The sequence below is a fragment of the Tupaia chinensis genome, unplaced genomic scaffold (assembly GCF_000334495.1).
Source record: "Tupaia chinensis unplaced genomic scaffold, TupChi_1.0 Scaffold000303_1, whole genome shotgun sequence".
Taxonomy (NCBI): domain Eukaryota; kingdom Metazoa; phylum Chordata; class Mammalia; order Scandentia; family Tupaiidae; genus Tupaia; species Tupaia belangeri.
The window spans coordinates 567,158-589,346 of NW_006159793.1; the positions used below are offsets into that span (position 1 = coordinate 567,158).

Here is a 22,189-nt window from a genome sequence, read left to right on the forward strand (position 1 = left end):
TGCTTGGCTGAAAATCTGGGGGATGGATTGCAGGGTGGCTAGGCTGTCAGTAATATCTCCAAGAGGAAAGAAAGGGAGAAAAAAAAGAAAAACTTAAAAAAATAATTATTTGAACTCTACATTCGTTTGGTAGAGGTGCTACAGCAAAATAACACAGACTGAGTAACCTAAATGTCAGAAATGTATTTTCTCACAGTTCTGGAGCCTGGAAGATTGCGATCAAGGTATGAGCAGGGTTGGGTTCTCTGAGACCTCTCCTCTGGCTTCTCCCTATGAGTCCACATGGCGTTCCTCTAGGCATGCCTACGTCCTGTCTGCTCTTCACCTGAGGTCACCAGTCATCATGCACGAGGGCCTCCCCTAGTGACCACATTGTGCTTAGTTTTCTCTTTAAAACCCCTGTCTCCAAATACAGTCATGTTCTGAGGTACTGGGCGCGGTGGGGGGGAACGGGACGGGATGTCAATGTATGAATGTGGGTGGGAGTGGGGAAAAAGCTGGGAGGACACAATCCATCTCACAGCAGGGTCTCTACTCAGATTTTCTCTCTCCAAATGTCAGGTCTGTACTTATCTTCCATTCTCTAGGGGGAGGGGGCATCTCTGCATCTTTTATTATTGCTTTTGGGGAAGATGGCCTTTTCCCAGCTAAGTCTTTCTCATCTGATCACACAAGTTGGTCTTTTTTATTCCCAGCATACTTATCTTCTTAGATTCTATTAGCGGCATTTAGAGCATCATTAGCATCTCCATCATTTTTCCTTGCCCATCTCCCCCACCACACACACACAGTAACCACATTATATATAGTAAAAGTAGCCTAAGCATTTAATGGTTTTGGTATTCCACTAGAATGGTGAACTTGACCATGTTGTGAGTTCTATTACAGCGTGGTTTAGCCACAGAAATTTCCTGTACTGGTTACTTCTTGGGAACAAATCTGTTGCATTTACCTTTCTTGTGGGCTCAAGAAATACCTGTTGGAGTAGGAAATAGCTGTCAAGTTCATCCTGCCAAAACCTAAGTCCTTGTCTCACCCCATGACTGTAGCCAAATGTTTGTTGAGTGCCCACAGGAATATCCAGGATATGTAAATATAAGTAGCATCCTCCTTCAAGTAATTTACAACCTGATAGGGAAATAAAACAAGTACAAAAGTAACTCTATTACAGATAACCTAGGCATAGATCCGTGGTCCCCAGACCCACATCCTTAACATCAAATGCCCATTCTCCACCCAACCCTGGAGGTACAGAATCAGAAACCCTAGGGTAGGCCCAGCAATCTGCATTTTGACAAGACATCCAGAGATTCTTATGCATGCTCAGGTTTGAGAGCTACTGCTTCGTCTTAAGGAATACATGCTATGAGATTTTACAGAGAGCTCATATTTGGAGGGGGGTGTGAGGGGAGAATCCAAAAATATTTCTAGAAGTATGTTGTATATGAGATAGGCCTTGAAGAGTGGGTGGGATTTTGATATTTATATGTAGACGATCATATTTACTACAATTGCCATCTGTATGTTTATGTATTTCTTTTACAAATGTAATTAACAGCCTGGACTCTAACTAGAAAGATCTGCTAGCTGTCCCTTTTTGCATTTTAACTGGCTCGCGATGAATTGAGGCTTCCACCAACATATGCTCAGTTATAGACTGGTAAGTATGGTTGCAGGCATGTTCCATTCCAAATATAGCTTGAACTGAGGTAGAGATTCCACCTCTCTATCTTGAGATAAAATCAGCTCAGAGCATCCTTGAATCTTACAGTGAGAAGGGACCTTCAAGATCCTCTAGTCTGATAACCCAGCCTAATAACCTCTAAACTGATTTGAAAGATGAGAAGCATCAGGACACCAGGCATAAACTATATGCCTTTTCTGCTGGCCCACTGAATGATTCCATAGCAAGACTGGGAAACTATGGCCCAGGGTCAGTTCTAAATCATTGTCTTTTTTTCGTCCTTTTTTTTTTTTCGTAAAAAAAAAAAAAATTAAATCTTATTGGCCAGCCTGGTGACATAGTTCTGTGTTGGAAGCCACAGGGCTGACCATAAACTCAGATCTTGGAATAGCATGCAGGGAGCAAGCACGAGTGCCTCAAATCCTAAGTTTCTGAGGAATTAGGGGAAGGAGGTGGGGAAAGAGGATTGTGGCACGATGAAACCCTGTTGAGCGTTCTCTCTTTGCATATGGTCTCTCTCTTTCTCTCTCTCTCTCTCTCATTAAAAATAATAAAGTTTTATTGGCACAGTCATGCCCATTCATTTATATATTATGTGGCTGCTTTTGCACTACACTAGTACAAACTTTTTGTCTTCTCCTTAAGAGTTTTATTACTAAGAACTCAGACTGGAAGCAAACAAAACCAGCTCAGACTAGCTGAAGGTGAAGATAAATCCACTGGCTTCTGTGCCTTAAAGTCCAGGGAAGGTCTGCCTGGAGTAGCTTTGCCTTTGAGATTCTCCAAGTGGTTCCAAACAGACTGTCCTTGGATGTCTGCTGCTCCAGGCCAGTCTGCCTCCCCTCCTGTGGTGAGCTCTCTCCCTGCTCACTGGTCTGGTTAACCCTCCTGCTTCATGGCCCACCTTCACCTCACTCCTTTCAGCCCACTCTGCTAAGTGCAGGCCTTTCTTCTGGGGTGGTGATAACTGTAGCCATTGCATGGACACTACACTTGGAGTCAGAAGTCCCAGGTTCTAGTTCTGACTATGCTGCCGAATAGCAAAAATATGAGAAAGGCATCAAGACACTTCAGAAATCAAAAAGCCTTCAACAGATATAAGGAGTTGCTTCTATTCTCTGAGAATCAAAGCATATTGAAGCTTCCAACAGCTCTGAAGTGTATCTTATCCACATGGCCTGGGTGACAAAATGATACATAAATGTGTTTTAGTTGGCTCACATAATATTTTTTTTCTTTAAATATTCAAGCCAAGATGTAAAAACTGGGAGTTTCACTTTAAAATCCAAATTTCTGGTTTCACTGAGCCCATGTCCCTGTAAGGCAAGAATCCAAGTAGGAGTCACACTGTTTGGGCCAGTCTCCCACTCCCTTTGTCTCACTACAACCCATGTCACTCACTCACACGACCTTCCTGCCCCTGTGAGCACTGAGTTCATGCTTCCAGTTACTCATCTGAGTCCCAGCGGTCTGGTTCCCATCTGTCTGAGCCTCATAGCCAGCTCCACACTTGGGAAACTCAGTACCTAGAGAGGCAGCCCATTTCATCTCTGGGCTGCTGGGAAGGTTTCCCTGTATGCCCAGTCTCCTCAGCATCCCGAAACAGGTAAGTGACTTGCCCCAACTCTCCCAGAGTGTTGGACGGTTAGAAGTCAAAAGTCCTAGGAAGGCTTACTAAAATGAGTAGTCTTTGTGCCCATCTGATGGATGGAAGTTCTTTCTCACCTGCCTTCCCCACTCTCTAACTGCCAGTCCAGTTTAGGAATGAGGGATACATTTAAAAGTCACTTGATATCATGTTTCTTTTTTGACGGAAATCTTTGTCTTTCTAAACATTCTTAAAAACCAGGAGTTGACCACCTTTTTCTGTCAAGGCCCCGATAGTGAATATCTTACAGGTCATGATGTCTCTGTTACAACTAACTCAACTCTATTGTAGAACAAAAGTCCCTATAGATAGATATAAATGCATAGGCATGGCTCGGTTCCAATGAAAGTGTATTTTCAATGGCTGGCAGGTGGCCTGGTGGTTAAGGGCATTGAACTGCCACACAACTGACTGTGGTTCGAGTCCCAGATCTGGCAGCTTGCTTTCTTGGTCTCTCTCTCTCTGTCCCTCTCTAGTCAAATTAAAATAAATAAATAAATAAAGTTAAATAAAATAATTATTTTTTAAAAAGAAAATGTATTTTTCAAATATGAGCAGTAGATCAGAAATGACCCTGAGCTGTACTTTGCCCCCTCTTCCTAAGGAATACTTCAGTGGGCCCACAGAAGAGTTCCGCATCTGTGCCGTATCCTGATACCACCTATCTTTCAAGGACCAGTTCAGATGACGCATTTTCAAGTGACTTGGCCAGAGGAGATGATATTCCCTGCAGGATTGCAATTAGGAGTACAGCATCGAGATTCCTATAGTACAACAGTTTTCAAAGATATTCTAAAGGTCCCTGAGACTCTTTGAGGGGTCCATCTGATCAACACTATCAGTATAATGATCCTAAAAAGCTCTTTGTCTTTCTCACTCAGGCAGTACACAGTGGAAGGGCCAGCAGGTGGAATGGTTGTTACGGCGCTGAACTCCCACATGGCCAACCATGGTTCAAGTTGTGGACTTGGTGCCACCTTGCTTTCTCACTTTCTCACTTTCTCTCTCTCTTTCTCTGTGTCTTTCTCTCTTCAAACTAAAAATGATAATAATAATGATGAATAAAAATTAAGTAAAATAATTCTTTTAAAAAAAGTATACATAGAGAAAAAGCTAGAAATCCAGTAGCATGCTTTTTAAATACCCTGTCTTTGTTCTTGATGTTAAACTGTAAATGCCAGTAGTGACCAAGAACACAGTGATTACACATGATACTGGAGGGATTTCATTTTTAATTCATCTTTATAAAGATTTAGAATCCATTCCTGGTGTTTAAAGGGAATGTTTAATTGAGAAAGAAACATCTGTGTACAAAAGACAAAAAAAAAAGTATACGGTGGAGTTTTCCAGAAATGACATGTGATGTGGTCAATGGCTAATGAAATCTGTGCTGTGTATTTTTGTTTTTAAAACTTCTCAGATATGATTTCTAATATAATAGATATTTATAGATGTAATCCACCTAATGATTTTATCCACAATAAAATTTAAGAGTACTGAGGAATTCTGAGATCAAAAAATTTCAGACCTGTCAACATGGCCGTCTCCTAGCTGTGCCGTTACGTTCTCAAACTATAAAACACTCCTCATCTTGCAGTATGGAGCTTTCAGATGGTTCTTACGAGAATGTCGCTTTCTTATAGCCAGGAGCTAGCTAGTCATTGTGTTTTGTGATTGTACATAAATTTACACAAAGTAGGTTCATTTATTTTGAAAATGTTTATTTTAAACCAGTATTTGTTAGGTATCCTGCTTGACATTAAGATTAAAGAGGCAAATTCAAGTCAACCATCCTTGACCTCATCTAGCTTAGAGTTTAAGGGAGGAAACAGGAGTAAGCACTTAATCACAACTAATCACATCGGTACATCCTGGAAAATGCAATCAAGACAGTGCTTTGTTCAGTACGAACAGTGGTTTGAACTGTTGAGAAGGAAGACAGCAAGGGGCTTTGACTCGCCATCTATGGGAGGTAGGAAGATTCACCTAAGGCAGTATTTCTCAACCTGGGTATTAAGGACATTTGGGACTCTGTGTTGAGTGGGAAGGGGAGAACTGTCCTGCACACTGTAAGATGACTAACAGCATCCCTGACCTCTACTCACTAGATCCCAGTGGTGTGCACACACAACACACACACACTCCAGTTATGGCTACCAAAAATATCTCCAGACACCTTCAAATGACCACTGGCAGAGAGATGGAGCTCAGGGAATTAACCCTAGTTGAGAACTAAAGATGTAGAAAAGAGGAGTGGTAGGAAGGCTCGTGGAGTAGTCCAGGTGAAAAATGTCTGTGGCTGGAACAGAGCTGGTGGGGATGGAGAGAAGAGGCTGACTGAGGACCTAGCTATATAAGGGATTCATCTCTGTGGTGTGTAGTGCACAGACTCTGGCGGGCAGGGGGAATATGAGGGGCCAAGGGTGAGTTTCAGGGTTCTTCATGCTGAAAGACTGACTTTGGCTTGCATGGCGACACCATCAGAAGCTAGCCCAGAGACCTCCAGGTACAGGGCTCAGAATACATGACTGAGCAAGAGAAAATACCTTAGCCCATCTCCCTGCCAGGCCAGCTGCCTGTGTTGCTCATCTCTGCCTGGTGGGAAATAGCTAATAACAAAGCCAAAACAACTCTTCCTCAAAGAAATGACGTTAGGAAAGAAAAACCATCTGCCAGGGCTCAGCGAATTAAATGTGTGTTTAATCTAACTGTGTTAGGACAGTCTTTCAGTGCCAGTTGACTTTTTTAAACATTTGTGAAGGTTGGCAAACATGTCAGAGAAAATAGGCTTCATAATACTCAGAAGGATATTGGCACCTTATCTGGTGACAGCACTTTGATACAGTAGGATCAGATATCAAGATTTCTAAAATTCTCATCTCGGTGCCCAAGAGTGTATGTGTCTTCTTTCTAGCCTCTAATCCAGGGGTTCTTGACTTCCAGTGAGAAAAAGACTCTCCAGAGGAGCTCATTTAGCAGGTAGAGTCTGATTCAGTAAATCTGGGTGGAGCCCAGGAATCTGAATTTTTACAATCTTCATCCCTTCCCTGCCCCATCCTGGGTGATTCTGAAGCAGGTGGTTAGCTGACTACTTTGAGAAACACTAGTACAGCAAAGGGTCCCTGGGAGGGATTTGTTCTTGGTCCTTTCCACCACCGATTTCTGCTACAGGACTCCTTCCTCTCATTCATTCATATCCAGAGCTGCTCTGGCAAGTTTGCCTGGTTATTCAGACACTCCCATAATGTAGCACCCTCGGTTCCATAAAAGTGCTTGCGGCAACAAGTGACAGACCCCACCTAAAACGGGTTTCAACAACTTAGACATATTTATTTAACATAACAGGAAGCTCGGAGAGGGCCAGTTCCAAGGCAGGTTCATTCAGAGGTTCAGCATCCCATGCTTTCTATCTTCAGTGGCTTCCCTCAGAGCTCATCATGGGCATCTCAGCTGAAATTTCGGCACCACGTATGGATGAAAACCTCCATCAGAAGAAACCTTCCCAGCATACCACCCACTCCCAGCTCCAGGAAACCTCTTCTGTCATTTCTCATTGGCCAGGAGTGCATCACATTTTTGCCTACATCAACCCGCTGGCAAAGGAAAGAAATTACTGAGATCAGTATTCACAAATTGACAAATCATCCCCAAGTCTGGGAAAAGTCATAGCCTATCCAGAAAGACGTGGCTACTCTGGGGAGAGTTCAACAGATTCTCCGAAGAGAGAGATTTCTTTTAGCTGAAATGGAGTGGGGGTAGGGTTGATGGCTGCTGGAGGACAACTATGTCAACCACTCTACTCTCCTACCTCTCTGATCGCACTCTTCCACCATTTCCCTGACTACAGTATAAGACAAGGAAATGAGGGTAGGGAGCAGACCTATCTGGTCCCTGTGTTCTCAGCTAGCTGCTAGGGATCATGGGAGATACATGAGGTCCCACATGAAGTGCTCCAGAAATCCTTAATATAAATTGATGGCAGAGTATGATTTAAATGGAAAACATTGATTTAAATGGACAATTAGGACATAAATTAGTCAGTTGTAAGTAGCAAAACCCCAGCTTAAACTATCTCACTTTTTAAGGAGAATGTGCTATGTCTGAAGCACAACAGCTTCAGGCCCATTAGGATCCACAAACTTGAATGATATATTCCAGGATCTGTTCACTTTCCCTCTCCCCCATCTCTATTATGTCCTCTCAATGTGAAGTGCAAGATGGTCCCAGGATCCCCTGACTCTTCACCACTGGTTTAGCAATCCAGAAGGTTTCTTCAAGAACTCTAAAAGAAAAATACAAGCGGGTTCAGTCATGTGCCCGCTAATCATGTGGAAAGGGGGCTGGGTTCTCTGGTTGGCCAGGCCTGTGCTACAGCCCACCTGTGCTGGGACAGGGTGAGCCCCACCCAAACCCCAGGAATGGCTTCCCTGCAGGAAAGAGGGGTTCTGTTGCCAAAGGAAGCAGAGAGCAGAAGCTGAGCAGGCGAAACAACAGATGTCCACACTTACTGTGAGACAAAAAGTTGTTTGCAGGGCGTTATGCATGGGCCAAGCCATAATGAGAACTACTAGCTGATACTCCTATTTCCTCCCTAATCCCCCAAGCTATACACATTCAATTTGAAACTTTGAATGATGCTTTGTTTTCTAAAAAAAATTTTTTTTGAAGAGGTTTTCACTATAGTGTGTGTGTGCTCGCCAGACAGACAGAGACAGAGAGACAGAAAGTGAAAAGTCACCCCCCAGAGAGGATGGTCACGCCGCAATCCCTTCTCCTCCATTCTCCTCTCGGGATCTTGGGCACGCACACACACGCGCCCGGCGTGAGTTTTAAGCCACCAGGACACGAACTGAGGTCGACTACATGGGAGTCCAGCAACATAGCCATTACGCTAACTGCTGGTTCCCTAAAATTTTTTTTTTAAAAATTCATCAGCTGGTTTTTGGGGAGGATCTTTAAATTCTTTTTATCTCAGAGGGTATCTCAACTGAACTCTATTTTTTCTCCGATTATTTTAGTCTTTTTTATCTCTCTTTTTCTTGTTTATTTATTATGTCTTGACTTCTAAGTCCCACATATTGTGTACCAGTGACCTACTAAAAAATATAAAAATGCTATTCCTCTATGACACTCCTTCCCAATATTTTTTCTCTTTCTTCTACTTCCCAATCAGGGATAATTCATAAAATTCTTATCACTTCATGTACTTCTCTGATTCCTTTACCAAGTTCTACCTTAGATTATAACTACTTATGGGGATATTTTAATCTGTCATTCTTTTGACAAGTGTCAATTGAATGACATCTGGTACCAAGTATTGGGGTTAGCATTGGAGATACATGTAAAAAAAAAAAAAAAAAAAAACAACTCCTCTACCTCAGCCTGGAGCTTCCTTTAGGGAAGAAAATGTATTTATTTTATCTTTACATCTCTATAATGTTTAGTTTCATTTATTAGTAGTAATTTTGTTCCTGGTGCTATTATTATCATTACTATTATGGCATGCTTTTGAGTAGCATTTATCAGATACCAGACAGTGTGCTAGGTACTTTATGTATTTTGCTTATAATCCTTTCAAAAATTCTGAAAGGTATAAGCTATCATCCCCATTTTGCAGATTAAGAAACTAAAACAGAGCCACCAAATACATTTCTCAAGCTCATACAGCCTGTGAAAGGAAGTCTGAATTTGAACACAGATTTCAAAGGTTCCAGGGCCTCATCTCTCCCAAGCTCTCAGAAACTGCTCAGACATACCCAATATTACATGGGAATTGGCTTCTGTTTGCTGTGAAGGTTAAAGTTCAGGTCTGTAACCTCGAATGTGGAATGCAGGATATGGACTTTGAGTTGTAATTCCTGCAGTCAGGATAAACCTGCAAGGCCCATTTCTCATCCTACTCCTCTTGTAACCACCAACAGGTACCCATGTGGCTTCATCAACTTGACCTCATCTCATACATTCTTAAATACATCTCTTTGAAGGGTCTTGGGCCTCACTTTTTTTCCTGGCAAAATTGTGAAGATGGTGTAGAGTGAATGTTCAATAAAACATTTTACAATGAGGAAAATATTTCCTTGTCGTCTAAGACAGCAGCTACTAGCCACATGTGGCTACTGAGTATTTGAAATTGGCTAGTGTGACCGAGGAAATGATTTTTACATTTTTTAAAAATAATTATTTTATTTAACTTTATTTATTTATTTATATACTTTAATTTGACCAGAGAAGGACAGAGTGAGAGAAAGAGAGAGAAGGAAAATGAGAAAGCAAGCTGCCAGGTTCAGGACTCTAACTGGGGTCAGCCATGGGAGTCCAGCGCCCTTAACCACCACGCCACCTGCCAGCCCCAATTTTCACATTTTTTTTTATTTTAATTTTAATGGCTGCATGTGACTAATGGCCACCATATTGAATAGCACAAAGCTAGAAGAATCTTTATTATTCTTTCAACTTCTGATCTTATATATACCCTAGAGCAATATTTTTTAAAATGTGCTGTACAATCCATCATGAGATCCTAAAATCAGTTTATTGGCTTGAAAACATGTTTAATAAAGAAGTTACAGAGAATGAATTTTTTTAAAAAAAGAAAATACTGGTATATGGTATGTGCACTAAGAATAAGTTTTTATTGCAAAACTTTTGTATCACATAGAATATGTGTGCAAAATCAATTTCTTCCAGTGGGTCATAGTCATAAAAGTTTGAAAAACCACTGGCTGCCTCTCAGTAATGTCACCAAGACCTTGGGAACGACATGCTTATGTGGTGCTCCCTTATCCTCCCTGGGGCTCTGCAAGACCTCATTTCAGGAGTATTCTGTTCTTCCAGATCCTACAGGCATGTGGTGAGCATGTGACTTCCCGAGATGGTAATTGGAAGTGACTTTGTGGTCATCTATCTGTCTAGATGCAGAGATCCCAAACTGGTGACCCACGGGCAGAATCCAAATCCCACAGATAGGATTCTCTGAGGCCTTGTTGTGTTCGCACACGATCCTACTCCCTAGGGCCAGTAGCTTCTTCCCTTTCAGGTGAGCCAGTCTCTCTGGTTTGATCCCTTGGGTCATTTTGCCATTTAAATTACCTGCCTGGCCCCGAAGGCATTTTGTGTTGTGACTCATGTTTAATTAGGCATAAAACATTTTATCAGAAAGAAAACAGAGACCACAGAACACAACCCTCTTACTTTATAGATGGGCTCAGAGATGAGAAATGAACTGCCTGAAGCCTAAAAAAAAAAAAAAAAAAAAAAGTAAAAACCAAAAAAGGAACGGGTTTTTACCTTCCTTAGATGGCATACCAAGGTTTCTCTTTCTCAACTAATTCTACATACCCCCAAAAAAAAAAAAAAAAAAAAAAGTTAATAGCAGAAAAGGAACTGGTTCTTACTCACAGGGAAGAACTAGAAATTGGCAGAAATTGTAGTAAAACCAAGAAAAAAGAAAAGAAGGAGGGACAGATGAACGAGCAGTAAAAGGGAGAAGGACTTCAAAGATAGGATGGAACTGAAAGAAAACCAAAGTCATCCTCACAGCCCTGAGGAAAGACCTGACCTTTAGATCAGATTTTTGGAGGGAGGGTTCTTTCACAGTCTTGAGGGCTTGTCTAGTGACCTTCTAGTCAGCAAATGACTACAGAGGCAATCATGGGGGCCCTGTAGAGATTCAAGCAATTTGAAAAGCACTTCTGACACCAAAGAGGGGACCTCCAGAGACCTCTGCCCTCTGAGAATTGAGGGTACTTAAAATGGCTTTGGGGATTCCCTGATGTGTGAGGTCTAGACCTCATTTTGGCCTGCCAGCAGGCAAGGTGTCCCTGATACAAAACAATGGCATTTTCCCAGTGTTTCCTGCTGGTCCTGTCCAATAAAATGAGGACCCTGAGAGAGTTCTTTCCTTTCTTCCTTTCTAAGCCCCTGAGCTGCCTCTGTAAAAGTGGGAATGTGAATGAGATGGGGCAGAAGGTGCCCTGAGTGCCACTTTGGGATGGGAGGGAGTCCCAGGTAAGTGGCACTCCAGACTCTACCCCATGTGAGTCAGAGAAGCTCTGAGTCCATCTGCCTGGGTTCTAGGCAGGAACTGGAACTCCAGTGCCTTCAAGTATAGGGCAGTATAGGAGAGAAGCTGGCCAGGGGTAAGAAAAAGGAAAGGTAGGAACCATGGAGAACCCCCAAAATTTAAAAACTAACATCAGGGCACCCAAATAAAGCATGCTGGGATCCACAGCCAATGCAAGCAACCCCTGGTCTAGAGAATGTCCCCAAATGACCACCAGGTCATCACAGTTTGTATTCCACACATGGTTCGCAACACAAGCAGTGCAACTTAGAGGCCATTTTATCATTGCATTTCAAGAAAGCATTCATAGTTTAAAAACGAAAAAAGCCCAGAAACTCCTAGACTAGAAGTTTTCTATATCCCCTCTATCCCCTCTACTCTGATGCTGAAAACCTGGAGCTAAAGGCAGACAGGTTCACAGCTGATGGTATTCCTTGGATTCCTTGGATTTCCCCATGATAATGTCAGACCTTGATGGCCTGCCAGAGCCACAGGAAGCAAACATTGTGTAAGTGTAAACCCCGGGCTCAGAGGCCAAGGGACTGAGTCACTCAAAGCACAAAGACAATTGCTGGCTTCCTGAAATTCCTCTATTTCCAACATGGTTTCCAGGGTCCTAGACAAAACCCAAACAGTATTTTTCAGATACGCTGTAGAGATGTTGGAAAGGGTGCTGCAAGGCTCCAGAGCAAGGCAACCCCACTTTCCTTATGAGGGTGACAAAGGCAGGTCAGCAGGGATTTTGGCAGAAGGAGGCCTTGTGGAAACGCTGATACAAGAGGGAGAAGAGAAAATTGAACCTCTCCTAGACCTACTAAGGCCTGTCTTAACCCTAATTCTAACATGGACCTGTGGTGTAACCCCAGGCAGACTATCTAGTCTATGCCCCAAATTCCCCATATGTAAAGTGGGGATCATATGGTGTCTATCTCAGGGTCTCCTTGTGAGAACTAAATGAGATGATACCTATGAAGCACCTAGCACAGTGCCTGACACACCATAATTGCTCAATTAATATTAGCCTTTTTTTTTTAGTTTTTGTTTTGTTTTTCCCTCATAAGGTATGTATGCTTACCAGAGAGAGAGAGAGAGGGAAAGTGATAAATCCCTCCCCCGCCCCAAGAGAGATGGCCACACCACAATCCCTTCTCCTCTATTCTCCTGGGATTTGGGGCATGCATGCGCCCACGCTCAGTGTGATTTTCCAACCACCAAGTCCAGGACTCAAACCGCAGTCAGTCGTGTGGGACTCCAACACCTTAACTGCTACACCACCTGCTGGCTATTTTGGGCTGTGTTTACAGACCCTTCAGTGTCCCGACTGGTAACAAGGGACAAGAGTCAGCAGTGACTAGACAGTTGGAGTTGATTGACAGGAGCCCATTCCCAAGTGAAAATATGCCTCAACTGGCAGATGCCCTGTGCATTTTTCTCCATGAAATCTTGTCTGTTATTCCACAGTTCTGTGTAACATATAGATAGGCTTTAAGAAAAACCCTGGGACCAAGTGCAGCCAGATGATGTTTTGAAATACTAACTGGCATTTCTTCTGCCCACCCTCATGGGCCTTCCCTCTATTCACTGAGCAAGGCCTGAGGGCAAGGAGAGGCAGCAAAAAGCAGAGACAAAGGGGTGGCTTCCTGGCTCTTGAATTTCAAAAGTCTATGCCTTTAGAAGAGCAGAAAGAATTCACTACAAAGCTAAGTAGTCTAGAGAAAGATAAATTAGGAACAATAGAAAAGGCTTTTTTACCCCCAGATATCAAGAATAATTCCCCTGCCCAGGGCTAGGGAGGAGAATCTTAGGGCAAGAAACGAGAACGAAACGAGAACACAGATTTATTTGAGTTCTTAGGAAGAGTCCCAGTACTGGTCCTCTGGACTACGTCCAAGACCAGGAACAGTCACCAGCACAGGGGTGAGGTGGGGGGAGAGGAAGGCAGGGGAGGGGATGGGCAAACTGACCGAGACTGAGTCCTCTTCTCTGAAACAGGAATGCTGAGAAAACTCCCCGACACTGTGGACTGAGTTTTGACTTCCTTGCTCGTGATGCTCACTACAGGGAAGGCCCTTTTCGATCTAACCCAAATCCCCTCGGCTGTCAGGCAAGAACAGTCTGGCCAAGAGCGTGCCGTTCTGACACATGTACTGACAACACATTTCGGAAGGAGGCAGCACGAGCTATGTTGCCAGCTACACGCCATGACCAGGGAACATGCTGACGAGCCTGGCAGAGGCTTTGGAGGAGTTTCTGTTGCAGCAAAGGTTTTACAGTATCCTCTGGGGTGACAGCCGGTGTTTCTGACCTGCTGACACAGGAAACTGTGGCCAGGCCTCGCCATCTGTGGAGAGACCTAGGGGTTCCCAGAGGACCAGTACCTCCGCCCTGCTGCAGCTGCCAACACCTGCAGAGCTGGCCTCTCTCGGACCAGCACACACACCTGTCAGGCTTTCCCTGCCGTGCCAGGGAAGCTGCTCAAGGCCACACCCATGGTCTGGGAGCAGCGATCGCAGTGATTGCAGCTCCTTCAAAGCCATAGAGGCCAAGATGCTCGCTCCTACTTCCTGGTCTACACTTGAGGAGCTTCCAATCATTATTTTAAAATATTTTTTTAAGTATTTATTTTCGCCAGTTAGGTAATGGACATTGAGGGGCAATGTCAAGGGGCAAGTTAGAGATCCCTTTTAGGCTATACTCCCCCACCCCAATCCCACTTCCTCCCCAGAGATACCTACTATTGGCGCATTTATGCTGCCACAGGAGAGCTTAATGGTAAGAGCACAGATTTTAGAGTCAGACTGCCTGGGTTCTGATTCTGCCTCTGACATTTACTGTGACCTTGGACAAGTGGCCTCAGTTTCCTCATCTGTAAAATAAGAGTAATGGTATCCACCTCACAGTTTGAGAGATTGATCAAAAGGGGGAAAATTGTTAAGCTAAACTATTTTGGCCTACAATGGCCGCTGCACACTTGGATTCCTATGGGTAAGCCCAAATCATTCGTGTTAGGCTGTTTTCCTGAGCTGGTTACTATGTTATAGCCAATCACGCTAGCTACACTTCAGTCAGTCACAGAAAGCCCACCTTTTGGGCTGTTCGTGCAGCCTACCATCCAGCTGTAACCAATCCAATGATCCCCTACCTCACTCCCTCGCTTTCGTTTTTTGTATATCACTCCCTTTCCTGCACACATCACTTTCCCTTTCTGCACACATATATAACCCGCGACCATGCAGCTAGGTGGAGTCCCTCAGAAGCCATTTTCCAGGAAACTGCCCAATTGGAGTTGCCTGCCCTTGGATCAAATGAACTGTTAGATTTTGGTTTGTCTAAAATTTTGTTTTTTTAACAACTTCTTGAATGTAACTCAGATGACATATGTAAATTGCTGAGCACACTTCCTGACAGAGGCACCATTTTCTGAACATTACCTATTATTCTTTCAGACCTTTATTTATAGGTTGACCTCTCCTGTATTCATGTGTGGCTTGAATTCCAAACCCTCTCCTCTGCTTTGCACCTTGGAACACTGACCACCCTCCTCCCGACCCACCTTCTCTAACGCTAACCCTCTGCATGACCACCAGACCTATGATAATTTAGGCTTCCATGAACTCCCTCCCCATCTTGCCATGACCCTGAGGCTCAGGACCAGAATTTGTCCACGTTCATCCTCTTATCCTAGAACAAATGCCTCTCCTGCACCGAGGCAGTATAAGTTGCTGTGTGAGCTTTGGGTTTTCCCTCTGGGCCCCAGTCTTCTTGTCTATGAAGTAAAACCCCTGGAGCAGATTCAGCCATTCTTTCATTCGTTCAACAAGGATGAATGAAATGATGACACAATTTGCACTTGCTGTATGTGGGGCACTGAGGGTGGAAAAAAGACATGGTTCCTGCCCTCATGGAGCCCAGTCTATGTATGTAAGTAAACTCCCAGGCCATTTCAGCTCTGAAAGTCTGAGCAGGCAGTCTAGGTATTCACACGATGAATATGGATGTAATGACACAAGAAAATAGCACGCATGGCCCTCAGGCATTTCCAAAAGCAGCCTGCTATCAGTTTTAAGAAAACAAATCACTCACTCCCAGGAAGCACTCACAACAAACAGGCTAACGTGTCCCCCTGGAAACAGCAGAGGTGCCCAAAATACACTGCCCCAGGATAGCATAGATCAGACGGCTCATTCCCACAACAGGAAACACCTAATTCACACGTGCCTTTGCAGGATATATCAAAAGCATGTCAGTCGCCCACCCCTGCAGCCCACAGAAACCCATCCACAAGGAGAGCTGCGGAGATAGTGGAGAAGGAAGAGGCTGCTTAAGGTGGTGAGCAGTCTACAGCCAATGAAGGGTTTTTGTTTTTCAGGGGGTTTTTTGACAGTCATTAAAAAGCAAAAAACAGGAAACCTTTGCTGGATTTGTCCAAAAATGGATCTGGAAATGTTTGAGCAGAGCTCAGTGCCAGCTGGTAGGAGTAGTTTAGGAAGAATTCCTACATTTGGTTGGAGGAGCATGGCATCAGAAATCCCTTAATATTAATTATTCCTTGTTGAGCCCAAGTTAGTGTTAAGCAATGCACTAAGCATTTTTATATAATTCAAGTAATTAAATACTCACAAGTTACTTGAGTTACACTCATTCTGGAGATAAGGAAACTGAGGCCCAAGGTCACACAGCCAGCAAGTGTCAGCCCACTGAGTCCAGGAAGCGTACCTTCCCTGCAGTGTCAAGTGCAGCCACTCACCACTCCCCAGGAAACAGGATCGGCCCTGACTCAGCTCATATCAGACCCCAGTCCCCTGCTGTGATGTACAGACCACGCTTTATCCTTCAGGCAGCCACATTTCACCTGTGAAGTACCCAGACCTGCACTGGGGTCTCCTCCTCAGCATTTAACAAGTACTTGTGAACACACTCAGAGTACTTTGGACTCTAATGAAGCCACAGAGAAGCCGGAGTGTGACAGCTGCTGCACCCTGCACCCCTGAGTGTGCCACTTCCCTGGGCCCCGGGCTGTTGGGAGCTCATTGCTGAGCCAGTTGATTCTCTGCTTGATATTTCACCTTTCAGCCAGAAGCGCCACTGTTTTTATGACACTTCCAGTCAGTTAGTCACAGTTGTTATGCTGTCTCCGAATCAGTTTTGTCTCTCTTGTACCCCAGTGTAGCATAGGTGCTCTTACCTTTTACAGACTATCTTAAAGACACTCTATTAAAATGTGGGAACATTTTTATCTACAAGGTCAAGTGCCCCTCGGGGGAGGAAAAAAATATGCAGGCAGCACAGCAGTAACAGGAACCTAAGTATGGCAGAATTGCTGTGAGAGGAGTCATGCCATGTCTGCTTCTCAGAGAGACTAATAAATCTGATAACATAAAGCACTGTCTAGTTTTAAAGGGGAACCGTTTAATAAAGAGGAGAGTGTAGAAAGGGAGAATTGCAGAAAAGGATACACGAAGGCAGAATCATTTTTTAACTGGAAAAACCTTATCAATCATTTTGTCCAGTCTCCTTAGTGACTAAGAGGGAATTGAAGCTAACAAAGTGAGATGATTTGCCCAAGATTAGGGAATTGGAATCACCTCAGCACTGTATGTCGAGAGAAACTCACAGATACGAAGAACAGCAGACAGAGAGAGGGAAGCAAAGTCAGGTGAGGGAACTGGATAGTGAGTCAGTTTGCTGCTTGGTTCAACTCCCATGCTCCTAGTTGTTTGTTTTTTTAACACAGGGTCTTGCTAGGTCATGATCCTCCTGCCTCAGCCTCACAGCTGGACTGCAGGAATGTGTCACCACACTCAGCTCTTACTTGAGACGGGGTCTTGCTATGTTGCCCAGACCAGCCTCGTGTTCTCAGTCCTCCTGCCTCAGTCTCCCTGAGTTGCAGGGATTACATGCCACTGTGTTCAACCTTTAGGTTGGACCAGAATCTTGAACCCAGACCCTCCATTTGGTCCCAGCCTACAGAGCACAGAGTCTGAGCAGCATGAACCAGCCCAGCTGGGTTCTGTGCTCCTTCTAATCTGCCAGGAGTTTGGTCACACCTCCCTTTCCAATATATTGTTTACCTCCAACAACCCGAAATTATCCCTGTAGCAATTGAGAAGAGCTTTACTTATAATGTTAGTGGTGGAATTAAGATGTATTTTCTTGTAGAACTGTAAAGATTTGGTGTGAGTATAAAAGAGAGCTTAATGTTTTAGATGCTTCGTTCTTAATCTCAAAGGCACTGGCCAGCTGATTTTCTGTCTTAAAAAATTATACTGACAGCCATTTCCAACTGATTTTCTTGCCTTGCCTTTATTCTTGGAAAAACTAGGTTTGTTCAGTCTTGTAGTGTCTGAAAAACTGTTTTTTAAAAAATTGTTATTTATTTAACTGCTCTGAATCTCTTTTTTTCTAGATCAAATTCAGGATAAGTGAATGTGTATGTAGTTAGCTTCTACTGCAATTTTTTAAAAAATATTTTCTTTTCTATGACACAGAGTTAGAAAGGGACAGTCACTTCTGACAGGGTCTTCACACCACAATCTACCCCAGCCTCAGGCAGCCCCAGATCACAGGCATGCCCACATGCCTGTGGCATTTAGAGGGAGCCCTCAGGACATGAACCCGAGACCTTCCCATGTAGGTCCAGTATCGCAAACCAACCGGTGCAGCAAATTGTCTGTAAATACAACTTTAAAACCCTTCATGGGTAGAAATAAATAATTTATGTATGAAGTGGCATTCCTAAATTAATTTGTGCGTGTTAGTTTTGTATGACTAGGATGCAGTGAGGTTTAATTTCTTTTTCCCCTGTCTGGTGCTCCATTTTTGACATGATCAGGCTACATGATCCAGTAAGGTAACCATTTGTGACTATTTAAATGTAAATGTGTATTCATTAAAATTCAATTAAGTTAAAAAGTCATTTTCTCCGCCACGCTAGCCACATTTCAAATGCCCAGAAGTCCCATTTGGCTAGTGACTATTATGTTGGACAGCTTAGAACATTTCCATCATCTCAGAAAGTTCCAGTGAATAGCACTGCTTAAGGGCAAGTGACTGGGAATGTCTCTCCTGGTTGCCCTTTACTGGCCAATAACATAACAAAAGAAGCCAGAGGTTTACTGCATACATTTGGGAAATACATGTCATGACTCACATGTCTAAGCTTGGCAACATTATGGATTAGCTCACAAAAGAACAGGGAATGTTCACTGAAGTGTATGGCCTCTCTCAAATGTTGCTTTCAAGGGTAGGTGGTTCCTAACAGATGAGGGAGATCAAAAAGTCATGGTCAGGGCCAGCCCTGTGGCACAGTGGTTAGGAGAGCCAGATCCCACATGACTGACCGTGGTTCCTAACCTGGTCCCAGCAAGTCGAAAAGGGTGCATGTACATATATGCCCCAAATCCTGACAAGGTGGAAAAATGGAAGAGAAAGGATGCAGCATGACCACACCCCACTGGGGGAGGGGATGCTCTCTCTGTCTCTCTAATAAAAATTTTAAAAATCTCATGTTCAGATAGTTCAGAAAGTCAATTTGGAGTTCAAAGATGCCTACCCGTAAGGCAAATGTTGTAAGTCACCTAACTGAAACTTAGTATTTCCTGAGGAAAAAAAAAATTAGTAAAACTAATAACCAACAGAAAATCAACAATCAAATTGTAGTGTTTTAGAGGAATTACAGGTTGGTGGGAAGAAATAACACACCACCATCCACACCTGTATCCACATAGAATAAGGTTAGATTAAGTTCCTGAATTAATTAGGCAAGGATACAAATCTTTCTGGAAATGAAGTGACTTCCAGAGCAGATTCCAGAGCAGAAGCAAATATGGCCTATGACAGAGTAACATTTCTTGACCCCCACAGTTCCTGTTGCACTGTCTAGATAAGGAAAGGTCTTGCCATACCGGTAAGCTCAAATCTTACTACACCACTCCCCTTTTATAAACAGAGCTCACATCAACCATCCAGGAGATCTCACACCAACAATGCATAAGTTTCTGCCTATGGGACTATTCACAAACACAAGACATTTCTGGAGCTCTGACCACATCAGCAGCACCCTCATCCTGAAGGGAAGTAGCAGTGGTAGGCTGTGGCCGTATCAGTACTTCTCCCAGAAAGCCCACTTTCCTAATCATCCCTTCACTCTGATCTTATGCTTTTTTACAGGGGTAGTCTGAAGACTGAATTCTGATCTTTTGAACTGAGGGTCATATTCACAAATCCATTATCCCAGGAATCAAATCAAATTAGGACAAATCAAATTGATCTTGGAAGAAGGTTCTTGAACAGTGGGCAGGTTGGATTAGACAAGTTATGTGAAAGTTTGGATAGTGGTTCTGAGGGATTCTTGGATATTCATCATTGATGGTAATGAGTGTATTATTTGTTCTTATTTTATTTTCAAACTCATAGCTTTTGCTTCCTTGGCAATGGTAGCTCACTACACTGCTCGTATAGACAAGGTCTATATCTTTTTTTAGAAATTGAGAGCAGAGCCAAGTGAAATACTTTATAAGAACACTGAGCAAGAATCAGAAAAAGAAGAAAAGGGGACAGGGCCAAAGAAGAAAAGGGGACAGGGCCAAAGAAAACATTAATGGACATTCTATGGAGTGGGAAAGACTTCTTCTGCTTTGTGAGGGGGACACGATGGGCATCATATCAGGAAACATTTGTGGAGGATTTAGTGCATTTCAAAATGCTCTACATGTATTAAACCATCTAATGAGTGAATTAATAATTTAGTTCATTAGTTAACTCACTAATATTTTGCCTGAAATTTGAGGCAGGCAAAAAATAAATAAAGAGTTTAATAATGTACATAAACTTAGGGCCAGCTGGCATAATGTCTAGGTTGCTGGACTCCATGTAGTCGACTGTGGTTTGAGTCTGGACCCAGTGGCTTAAATTCACACCAGACACATATGAGTGTGTGCCCAAGATCCCAAGAGGAGAATGGAGGGGAAGGGATTGCAGCATGGCCATCTCCCCTGGGGGGTAATTTCTTGCTTTCTATCTCTCTGTCTGTCTTTCTGGCGAGTGCACATGCCCTATAACAAAAACCTCTCAAAAATAATAATAATAATAACGTACATAAACTCCATGAGAGAAGGACTGTGAGTAGCATGTTATTCTCCCATGCCAGCCAGCAAAGTTGCCAGAAGCAAATTTCAGGACCAAGCACCAACTCCTTCACTTGTTGCGTACTTTTGATTCAGGATATTTGTAAGTGGGAGATCATCAGAAGCCCTGATTTCTTGTTCATTGTTTTTAAAAAAGGAGGAGGCTAGATGAGGTCAGTAATGGGAGACCATTGGTCTTTCTGACAATATGAAGAAAGCTATAGAATAATGTACGTAATACCAATTACAGAGAAGTATCAGATTCCAGGTGGTCAGGCAGGGTAGTCGACGTTATGCCATAGTAAGGAAAAGTCTTGGAGGCTATGATGACAGATGCTCACGATGAGTGTTTGTCATGGGTTAGCTTGGAGATCTACTCCGTGACTCCTCAGTCAGGGATTCAGGCTAATGTATCCCACACACTATCTGGGGTTTTACCTGTTGTTGGGTTAGGGGAAAGGCAATATGGCAGAGCACATGCTGATTCCTAAGGTTTCCTTCCAATTGGAAGGGGATGCATACACTTTCTATTCACATTTCATTGCCAAGCAAGTCAGCTTGCACAATCCTTCATGTGCCTGGAAGAAAATATGTAATTTTCAGTGAAAGGACAGAACCACCATACTAGGTCAAGAACTCCTGATGCAGGTGATCTTTATATTCCTTTGTAATTCAAGGTTGCTGTGAATTAGTATTCATTTATAATATACTTATTCAGAAGAAGTCTACATGTACAAATGAAGCCTAGCAATCACTCTTTAATCAGGTTGTTATCTTTATAATCAAGACAAGAGTAAGCCTTCTTCTAATAGGGCATGAGCAGAAGTTTTTGGACTATTACTTCAACTTTGAGTGAACATTGAGGAAATGAGTAATTCTTCAATGACTAGTTACTGTCTACAAGAAAGAAGATCTGGTTCCTCACCAGCAAAGTTATCCCGACAGTTTATATGTAATGAGGTTGGACCAGCAAGCAGCTAATATCTCTTTCATCTTTGAGAGTTTCTATTCTAGGTAGGCATTATTAAATTCAAGATGACCAGTTGTTAGAATGATCAAACCAAGAGAATTCCAGAGAAGCGAGATGCAGAAAAGTAGCCATGAGAAGATCTGAGCAAGAGAATAACAGACTCAGTAGGCTAGTAGAGCTCTGGAGTATCATCAAATGCTGACAACTGCACTCAACTCCAGAGATTTCAGCCCCTTCATCATTTTCTCCAGCCTTCTTTTGAAATATACATTTGACATTTTTCTCAGTCTTACAGAGTTCTTTCAGAGGCAGCTTTGGGATGAGTTCCCTCATCAGCCTTCTTCCAGTCACAGTGCCTCCCTGCCTCCTTTATAGAAAGTCCACACTACCATTGACCACTCTCATTTTATACATATGAAAACTTAAACCCAGAGAAGGACCATAACTTTTTTAACTCAAAGGCCAGTTGGAGGCAGAGTCAATCACCCATTTCTTCAAGATTTGTGAGACAATTGTAAGACCCAAACTCCCTTTGTCAAGTTGAGGGACTAATTTTGATCCAGCAATTTCCCCCCAAAAATGGTATTTCTGAATCATTTACATTAAAATATCTATTTTGTCTTTTTTTCTTTTCATTTGGATATTTGACCTCTTTTATTACAAGGAAAGATACGTTCACTCATAAGTCTCTGTCTGCTTA

At 43.0% G+C, this 22,189-nt stretch overlaps 1 protein-coding gene across 6 annotated transcripts in view; it reads left to right on the forward strand.

The window, feature by feature from the left end:
* Positions 1-22,189, forward strand: part of ABLIM3 (actin binding LIM protein family member 3) — a 137,239-nt gene that overhangs the window by 25,705 nt on the left and 89,345 nt on the right. The gene's annotated exons all lie outside the window — the stretch shown is intronic.